Raw genomic sequence first — 10,447 nt, forward strand, 5'->3', positions numbered from 1 at the left:
TCTACCTATGAGTGTCTGCCTGTGTTTCCCATTCATAAGTGATTTCTTTCCCTTTTAATACATTTATGATCACAAGTGTACATGATAGGATTTGAATTCTCTTCCACTAATTACAACTTGATTTGGACTCCAGCACACGATCTGTGATATACAAAGTTAGGTCTTCCCTTGGGAAGAACTTCTCTTACAGTCCTCAGAGACACAATCTTATGCATGTATCCTCAAAGCTCAGGTGGTCTAGAGAGCCCATTATGATGTTGATTATTCCTTGTCACCTTTCCATCCATATAATCTGTCGTGTGCTGAAAGTGGATATCATAGTCCCCAACAATATTGGATTGAGATCCCCATCTCCCTTCCTTTCTGTTAATCTGCTCCCAACATTTATATACACCAATGGGGCTGGTGTATATCTTGGCAATTCTTCAAGTTTCTGATGTTTTGATGCTCCATCAAGACAAAACACTTTCGGTAATCTTTTGTCTCTCGAAGGCGTAAAATCTCTCTAGCTGCCATGGGCACAATCACGTTGGCTCTCTTCTCCTTGCCAATTGCATAACCTATGTCTTCTCAATTCCCTCACTTTCAAGATATATGTATCTTTTAGTCGAATGAAATCTTTTATGGGCAACAAAAGTTTGAGTTTGTTTTGTTTTTGTTGATTTCTTGTGGAACTTTTTTGCCTTTTTATTATTTTTTTTTAATTTCATCCAGTCCAACAATCTGTTTGCTATAATATTAGAATTTAGCCTGAATACTTGAAAGAATTATTGATAGGTAAGAAGTAAACTTTCTCATTTAACTTTGTTTCTGATATGGATTCTCTGTGCCTTTCCCCTTTATGGTATTTCCTTTTGGAATTTCATCCTTTATTGTGATTCCTCACTTTCTTTTCATCTTTTGTGTGTCTTATCTGTGTGTGTGTGTGTGTGTGTGTGTGTGTTGTCTGTGTGTGTTTCATATAACACATGATTAAATTGCAAGAGATAGGATGTCATTCTTTTAAGGAGAGCAATTTAATTTGTCATGCCTTGAAAACTCACATTCCATCACATTTAGCCACATTAACTAAAAAAAAAAAAATGTCAGGTTTTGTCCTCTATGATAAACATCACAAACCTTACTTCACCACATATTGTGTGCCTGCTTAGAGTCGTATTGTTTGTCCCTTTTTTGCTTGCTTTTTCATGTCACTTGACTACCATGAGAGAGTGAAATTATCTGTTATTTGTCTTTCTGAAACTGAGAGATGTGACGTAGGCCAAAGTTCTCCACAACACTTCCACATGAAGCAAGTGGCAAGAATTCATTCTTGCTTATGCCTTCATAAGAATCTGCAGTGTATTTGGAGGACAGTGAGATGGTAGTAGTGTCTGAGAACTCCAGGCTTGTCTTTAGCCATGAACACAACAGGAAGATGACCACATCAATGGCAGCTTGGTGGAAATTTAATTGAAGCCTACAAATTAAACTCCACAGCAAAAGAGAAAAGAAGTCAGAGAGATTATGGGAGACATGGCTCAGTGGAAACACGGGTGGCTGGTGCGTCAGAGGGCAGTGAGCCAATGCAAAAGGCAAAGGCACAAGAGAGGGGAGCACACTGGGAAACCACAAGGAGCATGTTTCCCAAAGCCATTGGCTTTGACCAGCAGAGGGTCTGAAGGGCATGAGTTCTTGCCAACAAAGGGTCTTGAGGCCTGGAAATTTCAGATCAGCAGGCTTCAGAGACATCGACTCGAGAGAACTCTGTGTTTCTCCAGCAGAGGACACCAACAAGTAACCAGGTGCAAACAGCCTGGAAACCATGATCAGAAACAATACCATAAGACACAGTGTGATGATCTTGGGTTCTGGAAGTGCATCCGTGAGAGGCAGTGTTCATGGAGATGAATAGAAGGGGACACAAAAAATTTTGAGCTCTCACACTGGCAGCATCAAGAAAGAGCACTTGGACAAAGACAGGACAGTGAGGACATTAGCTGCCTTAGCTGCAAACACGAAATCCAACAGTGGAACCGTTGAGGGAATGCCTTCCAGTCCCAGCTGCTTAGGCCAGGAGAACAGACTCTCCCATAGGGGACTAGAAGAAAGCCCTGTCCACATGCTCTCTACTGATCAAAGCATGCTGCAGGCTTTCTTTCTGCTGAGCGGGTAGAATGTGTCCTTTCTCAGGCACATCAGAGACTACCAAGCTAAATCTCAGCATATTCATCCCAGAATGCAAAGACATCAAACAGCAGGCAAGGAGAACCTCTACAGAATACTGTCCTCAAGGACAGGGAACATCCACAACACAACTGCAGAGTGCATGCCTGCCACACATACACACACACACACACACTTTAGTGCCCAATAGCTGGGCACTCCTTGATCTCATTTTCCTAAAGAAATTACCCTCAGGCTAGAAAACAGAATGGGCTTTTAGAATACAGAGAAGAAGACAGAGACCTAAATCCAATGCAAATATGGAAGAATCAATTGATTCTGAAGGAAAAAAAAAAGAACAATAAATGATCTTGCCTAGGTTATTGGATTAAAACCTCTACATATAACACACTCAATGGGACTGGAAAGCAGCATCCAGTATACTCCATGTATATCAGAAAACAGAGAAAATATCAGGGAGTCTCGAACCACAGAGCTAAAACTGATAAAAAATAAAATAAAATAACATAAAATAACATAACATAACAAATAAAGTAAGATAAAATATGTTATTGATGAAAAGATAGGTAGCAGACTGGATGCAAAGTCCAGGAAGCTGGCAGAAGCATAGCATCCAATCAGTGACAGGGAAGAAAAAGACTAGAAAATAAGGAAACAAAACAAGGAGAGAAGGAAGAGTGATGGAACATGACAAATAACTTAGGGAAGTCATCAACTCCAAGTAATGGAAAGAGGTGCCTATTGTAGGAAAAATTGGAGCGAGAGAAAAAAAAGAGGGCTGAATATGGCCTTGAGAATTCAGAGCTGAAAATGTCCCTCATCTCGGAGCAGAAACCGAGATCCAGATTCAGTGGCACAGAGGACTCCCATCACCATCCACAGAAGCAGAGCATCACATGGCATAGTGTCATTCCCCTTGCAAAAGCTACCAATGGTGTATTTTTTTTTTTTTACCCTAATATGTCTGAGAGAGTAGTTTGTCCATAGCCAAGTCTCTGACTTCAAGAAGACAAGCTTGACCAGCTCTCAAAACAGGTCGGATAGCTCAAGCAACACCAGCCCAAGCCAAAATCCGTATTTCCTGCAATTATGAACATTGACAGAACAGCGGTTCTTGTTTAGAATTAGCAGGTATTCAGAAGACAAAGAATAGGTCCTGAGGATTCTTCATCAGCTCAGAGACGGACTTCAGCTTAACTCATGGTCCCAGGGTCGTGGCATCAACTCTGGTCTCAGGTTCCCTGCTCAGGGGCAAGAAAGCTTCTCCATTTACAGCTCCACCCCCTATTGTGATCTCTCTGTCTCTCGGTCAAATATGTTCATGTGCATCTTTTGAAAAACAAAACAAAACTAAAACTAAAACCAAAACCAGAGTACAAGGATTGACTGGGGCCAGAAGATGTTTTATTTAATTTGGATGTAGGACCCTATGGATGGCAGCCAGGTATATAGTACCTCCCATCATCCTAAAATGCAAAATCTTCACTCTGAACTCCCTTGTTCATTCTCCTGTCTTTGTCTTCTGGATCTCCTCACCAACCTGTAGCATCCACTGTCTGTCCCGGCATATTGGCCCCATTTTGACACATTGTTCAGCCTCCTGCCTCCATTAGAACATGCCCATTATTATCAAGAGGCATTGGGGGCATCGTGTTACCTGATTTCAAACTTTACTACAAAGCTGTTACCACCAGGACAGCATGGTACTGGCATCAAAACAGACACATAGATCTGTGGAACAGAGTATAGAGCCCAGATATGGACCCTAAACTCTGTGGGTAAATAATCTTCAACAAAATAGGAAAAATATATATACATTGGAAAAAAGACAGACTCTTCAATAAATGGTGCTGGAAAAACTGGTCAGCTATATGAAAAAGAATGACACTCAACTATTCTCTTACACCCTACACAAAGATAAACTCAAAATGGGTAAAAGACCTCAATGTGAGACAGGGATCCATCAGAATCCTAGAGGAGAACATAGGCATAATCTCAACGATATCAGCCACAGCAACAAAAGAAACAAAAACAAACATGAACTTTTCGGACTTCATCAAGATCAAAACTTCGGAACAGCAAATGACAGTTAACAACACAAAAAGGCAACCCACAGAATGAGAGAAGATATTTGCAAATGACAGTAAGGCAAAATTTGATATCCAGGATTTATAAAGAACTCCTCAAACTCAACACACACAAAACGGACAATCATATTAAAAAAACGGGCAGAAGATATGAACAGACACTTATCCAATGAAGACATACAAATGGCTATCAAACACATGAAAAAATGTTCATCATCACGAGCCATCAGGGAGATTCAAATGAAAACCACATTGAGATACCACCTTACACCAGTTAGAATGGCTGAAATTAGCAAGAGAGGAAACAAAATGTGTTGGAGAGGATGTGGAGAAAGGGGAATCCTCTTACCCTGTTTGTGAAAATGCTAGTTCGTGCAGCCACATTGGAAAACAGTGTGGAGGCTTTTCAAGAAATTAAAAATAGAGCTTCCCTATGACTCTGTAATTGTACTCCTAGGTATTTACCCCAAAGATAGATGTAGTGAAAAGAAGGGCTATCTGTACCCCAGTGTTTATAGCAGCAATGGCCACAGTTGCAAAACTGTGGAAAGAAGCAAGATACCCTGCAAAAGACGAATGTATAAGGAAGATGTGGTCCATATAGACTATGGAGAATTAGGCTTCAATCAGAAGGGATGAATACCCAACTTTTGTAGCAACAATGATGCGACTGGAAGAGATTATGCTGAGTGAAACAAAGGAAGCATAGAGAGTCAATTATATAGTTTCACTTATTTGTGAAGCATAACAAATAACATAGAGGACAAGGCAAGATGGAGAGAAGAGAGTTGAGGGAAATTGGAAGGGGAGGTGAACCATGAGAGACTATGGACTCTGAAAATCAATCTGATGGTTTTTAATGGACAGGCATTGGGAGGTGGAGGGAAGCTTATCAGGATCACATTAGAACTGTCCACAGAGAACTTGCAAGCCAGAAAGGGCTGGCAAGACATATTCAGGGTACTAAATGAGAAGAACATGCAGCCAAGAATACGTTATACAGCAAGACTGACATTAAAAATGGATGAAGAGATAAATAGTTTCCAAGACAGTTAAGGCTTATAAGACTATTCAACCACCAAGCCGACACTGCAGGAAATATTAAGGGGTTTTCTATAAAAGAGGCGAAAAAAACCTAAGAATAGTATTGAAGAGAAATATAGAGACTATCTACAGAAAGAAGGACTTCAAAGGTAACACGATGTCAATTAAAACGTATCTATCTATAATCACTCTCCATGTGAATGGCCTAAATGTGCCCTTAAAATTACACAGGTTGCAGATTGGATAAAATGACAAGGCACATCCCTATGATGTCTATGAGAGAGCCATATTGAACCTAAAGTTACAACCAGACTGAAAGTGAAGGGATGAAGAAGCATCTTTCATTCAAATGGGCCTCAAAAGAAAGCCAATGTAGCAGTGCTCATATCAGATAAATTAGATTTTAAACTAAATACTGTAGTCAGAGACACAGAAGGACTCTACATGATTCTTAATGTGATAATCCACAGAGATGATCTAACAATTGCAAATATCTATGCCCCCAATATGGGAGCAGCCAATTACATGGGAAAGCCGTTAGTCAAGATAAAGAGTCATATTGATACGAATAGATTAATAGTAGGAGATTTTATCACCCCTCTCTCTGAAATAGACAGATCATCCAAGCAGAAAATCCATAAAGAAGCAATTGCATTGAATGACATATTGGACGAGATGGATTTCATAAATATAAACAGAACATTCCATCCTAAAAGAAAACAGAATACTATTCTTCTCAAGTGCACATGGAATATTCTTCTCAAGAATAGACCACATATTGGTTCACAAATCAACTCTACCGATACCAAAATACTGAGAATATTTCCTTCATGTTCTTAGATCACAATGCTTAGAAACTGAAGCTCAATCACAAGGAAAAGTTCCTAAGCCACTCAAACACCTGTAAGCTAAAGAACACCTTGCTTGAGAATGCTTGGATCAGCACACACAAAAATAGACTCCCAATGGATGAAAGACCTCAATGTGAGAACAAAATCCATCAAAATCTTTCAGGAGAACAGAGGCAGCAACCTCTTTGACCTCAACTGCAGCAACTTATTCCTAGAAACATCACAAAAGACAACAGAAGCAAGGAAATAAATGAACTATTGTGATTTCATCAAGGTGAAATGCTTTTGCACAGCAAAGGAAAGATTGAACAAAACCAAAAGACAACTGACAGAATGGGAGAAGATATTGAAAATGACATATCAGATAAAGGGCTAGTATTCAATATCTATAAGGAGCTTGGGGAAATCAACACCCAAAGAACAAATAATCCAATCATGAAAATGGCAGAGGACATGAACAGACATTTCTGCAAAGAAGACATGAAGATGGCGTACAGACCATGAAAAAAAAAAATGTTCCACATCACTCGGAATCAGGGAAATACAAATAAAAACCACAATAAGATACCACCTCACACCATTAAGAATGGGTATAATTAACAAGGAATGACAGACGCTGGCAAGGACACAGTGAGTAGGAAACTCTCCTCCACTGTGGGTGGGAATGCAAGATTGTGCAAGCACTCTGGAAAACAGTGTGGAGGTCCCTCAAAACAAACTGAAAATAATGCTTCACTATGACACAGCAATTGCACCACTGGGTATATATCCTAAAGAAACAAACGTCGTATTCTGAAGAGGCACGTGCACCCAAATATTTATAGCAACAATGTCCACAATAGCCAACCTATGGAAATGAACCTAGATGTCCATCAACAGATGAATGGATAAAGATGTGGCATATATACAGAATCGAATACTATGCAGCCATAAACAGAAAAGAAATCTTGCTATTTGCAACAACGTGGATGGAACTAGAGGGTATTATGCTTAATGAAATAAGCCAATCAGAGAAAGACAACTATCATATGATCTCCTTTATATGAGGAAGTGGAGATGTAATGTGGGGTGATAGGGGGTAGGAAAAGGACAAATAAAAAAACATGGGATTGGCAGGAGATAAACAATAAAAGATTTAATCTCAAAAAACAGACTGAGGGTTGCTGGGGGCAGGTAGAATGGGTGAGTGTGAGGGGAAATGGACATTGGGGAGGGTATATGTTATGATGAGTACTGTGAAATGTGTAAACATGGCAAATCACAGACCTGCACCAATGAGGATAAAAATAAGTTATAAATTTATAAAAAAATAAATTAATAAATTTATGAAAAAAAAGATAGAAATCTTGGATCAATCAGGCGATCAAAGAAGAACTGAAACAATTCATGGAAACCCATGAGAAAGAAGACACGTTGGTTCAATACCTATGGGATACAGCAAAGGTCGTCCTAAGGGAGAAATACATAGCCATCCAAGCCTTCCACAACAAAATTGAAAAATCCAGAATACACCATTTGTGTCTACACCTTAAAGAACTGGAGAGTCAACAATAAATCAAACCACCTTCACACATAAGAAGGGGAAAAATCAAGACTAGAGCAGATATCAATGAGGTAGAAACCACAGACAGAATAGAACATATCAATTAAACTAGAAGCTGTTTTTTTTTTTTTGAAAGAATCCATAATCCATTGGCCACACTAATCTTAAAGAAAAGAGAGAAAGCCCAAATTAATAAAATTATGAATGAAAATGGAGATATCACAGCTAACACCAAGGATAAAGAAACAATCATCAGAAGTTATTATCAACAGTTATTTGCAAATAAGCTAAGCAACATAGATAAAACGGATGCATTACTGAAAAATTATAAATGCCCAAAATTGAACCAGGATGAAATTGACAACCTGATATCTAGTACCAAGATTGAAGAAATGATCAAAACCTCCCAGAGGAAAATGAAGATGGTGGGAAAGTAGGAGGAGGTGCTTTTCAACCTGTACCCTAAAGTGAGCTGATTACCTACCAAAGAACTCAGATCACCCATAAAATCAGCCAGAGATCCAAATTATAAACGTCTGGATTCCTACAGGGGCAGAAGACACCAGTGGGCAGGTAAAGCAGAGTGGGAATGTAGGACTGATATCGGAAGATAAACAAAAGGGGGAGGGAGCCACCATAGGCGACTGTTCGGAAAGTAATACCCCAATCCAAGTGTGCCCTGCTTCTGGGGACCAGCATTAACTTGGAGACTTGTTGAAAGTACTCAAAAAGAGCAAAGGATCTTGGAGGGGAAATTGTGGGAATCGGTGTGACTAGGGACAGGGGCTTAAGTCCCTGGTCCCAGGACAGCCTCCCGTGGTGCAGAGCCAGAGAGAGTGCAGCAGAGAAACCAGGTCTTGGTCCCTAAGCCACCATCACGCCCGAGAATGTGTAGGTTCTGGTTCCTGTGAGGGGATGTAAGCCACCCCAGACTGCCGAATTTGCAAGCCCTGCTACAGAGCCTGAGATACATGCATCCCTCATCTTACCCTGAGATAGTTACAAAGGCCCAGCTGGGGCTCTTTAACCACGCCATTGTTTCAGAGCCTAAGACATGCGCCACAATCTCTCCACTGACAGAGGTGCGTGAAAGCCCAGCCTGGTGCTTTTGGACCTGCACCCGGCTCTGAGAGCCTGAGACGCGTGCAGCACCCACAGCCCCCCCCCCCGAAATTGGTGTGCCCAAGTAAGGCGCTCTTAGACCCAGAAAGACCAGGCATTCCCAGCCCAGGCCAGCGGGAAAATCCCAGTGTGCAATTGTTGCTTGGGATCTCTCTGGCAGTGTGCAGCTCCCAGACATCCTCCACTGCCGTGATTTTGGGTACAAGCAAAATACTGTGTCCCCAGGGACCACAACTCAGAACCTGCTCTGCCAGCGACCAAGGGGGAACTCATTTGGGCTCTGCAGCCAGACTGAGGTTTCTCTCTGACAGGGAGGTCAGGGTGCAGTTTGTTTTCCTCTGAAAGTACAAAAGCTACCAAAAGCAGTCAAGGTGAGAGAAAAAAAAAAGTGAACAAATATAAAAACTGCCAGAGAACAAAAGCCTGAAAATAACCAGTTTCCTCAGAGCCCACCCCCTTGAGGGGGGGCAGGAGGACTTAACTCAGAGAACATCATTGACTGAAAACCCACATGGCAGGCCCCTTCCAAGGTAAACAAACCAAGAATGAAAAAAAAAAATACTGCAGGAGAACAACCACCACTACTTCACAGGAAAACTTTTATTTTTAACTCATTCCCACTACTCTGGTTCAATATATATATATATATATATATATATATATATATATATAATTTTTAACAACAAACCTGTCCACAGAGACCTGGCAAGTCGGAAAGGGCTGGCAAGATATATTCAGGGCAATGATGAGAAGATCATGCAACTAAGAATACGTTCTACAGCAAGACTGACATTCAAAACAGATGGAGAGATAAAGAGTTCCCAAGACAGGCAATGCTTAAAAGATTATGCAACCACCAAGCCCACACTGAAGGAAATATTATGGGGGGTTCAATAAAAGAGGAAAAACCATAAGAATAACTTTGAATAGAAACATAGAGACAATCTACAGAAAGAAAGACTTCAAAGGCAACACGAGGTCAATAAAAATATATCTATCAATAATCACTCTCAATGTGAATGGCCTAAATGTGCCTATAAAATGACACATGGTTGCAAATTGGATAAAACGACAAGACCCATTCATATGGTGTCTACAAGAGACCAATTTTGAACCTAAAGATACACCCAGACTGAACGTGAAGGGATGGAGAAGCATTTTTCATACCAATAGGCCACAAAAGATGGCTTGGGTAGTGATTATTATATAAGAAAAATTAGATTTTAATCTAAAGGCTGTGGTCAGAGACACAGAAGGACACTACATAATCCTTAAAGGGACTATCCACCAAGATGATCTAACAAATGTAAATGCCTATGCCCCAGTGCTCACTTTGGCAGCACATATACTAAAATTAGAATGATACAGAGAAAATTAGCAAGGTCCCTGCACAAGGATGACACACAAATTCGTGAAGTGTTCCATATTTTTAGAGATAAAGATTTTCCAAGACTGGCAAGGCTTAAAAATCTATGCAAACACCAAGCCGACACTGCAAGAAATATCAAGGTGGGTTCTATAAAAGAGGAAAAATCCTACTAATAGCATTGAACAGAAATATAGAGACAATCTACAGAAAGAAAGACTTCAAATGTAACATGATGTCATTAAAAAGGTATCTATCCATAATCACT

The 10,447-nt window shown here is 40.3% G+C and overlaps 1 non-coding gene across 1 annotated transcript; it reads left to right on the plus strand.

The window, feature by feature from the left end:
* Positions 1-10,137: 10,137 nt before the first annotated feature.
* LOC123394235 lies at positions 10,138-10,244 on the plus strand. The gene has a single exon (XR_006608976.1). It is a non-coding gene; the product is annotated as a U6 spliceosomal RNA (small nuclear RNA).
* The last annotated feature ends 203 nt before the right edge of the window (positions 10,245-10,447 follow it).

This window comes from Mustela putorius, unplaced genomic scaffold, assembly GCF_011764305.1.
Source record: "Mustela putorius furo isolate JIRA1106 unplaced genomic scaffold, ASM1176430v1.1 tig00002065_pilon_pilon_pilon, whole genome shotgun sequence".
Classification (NCBI taxonomy): domain Eukaryota; kingdom Metazoa; phylum Chordata; class Mammalia; order Carnivora; family Mustelidae; genus Mustela; species Mustela putorius.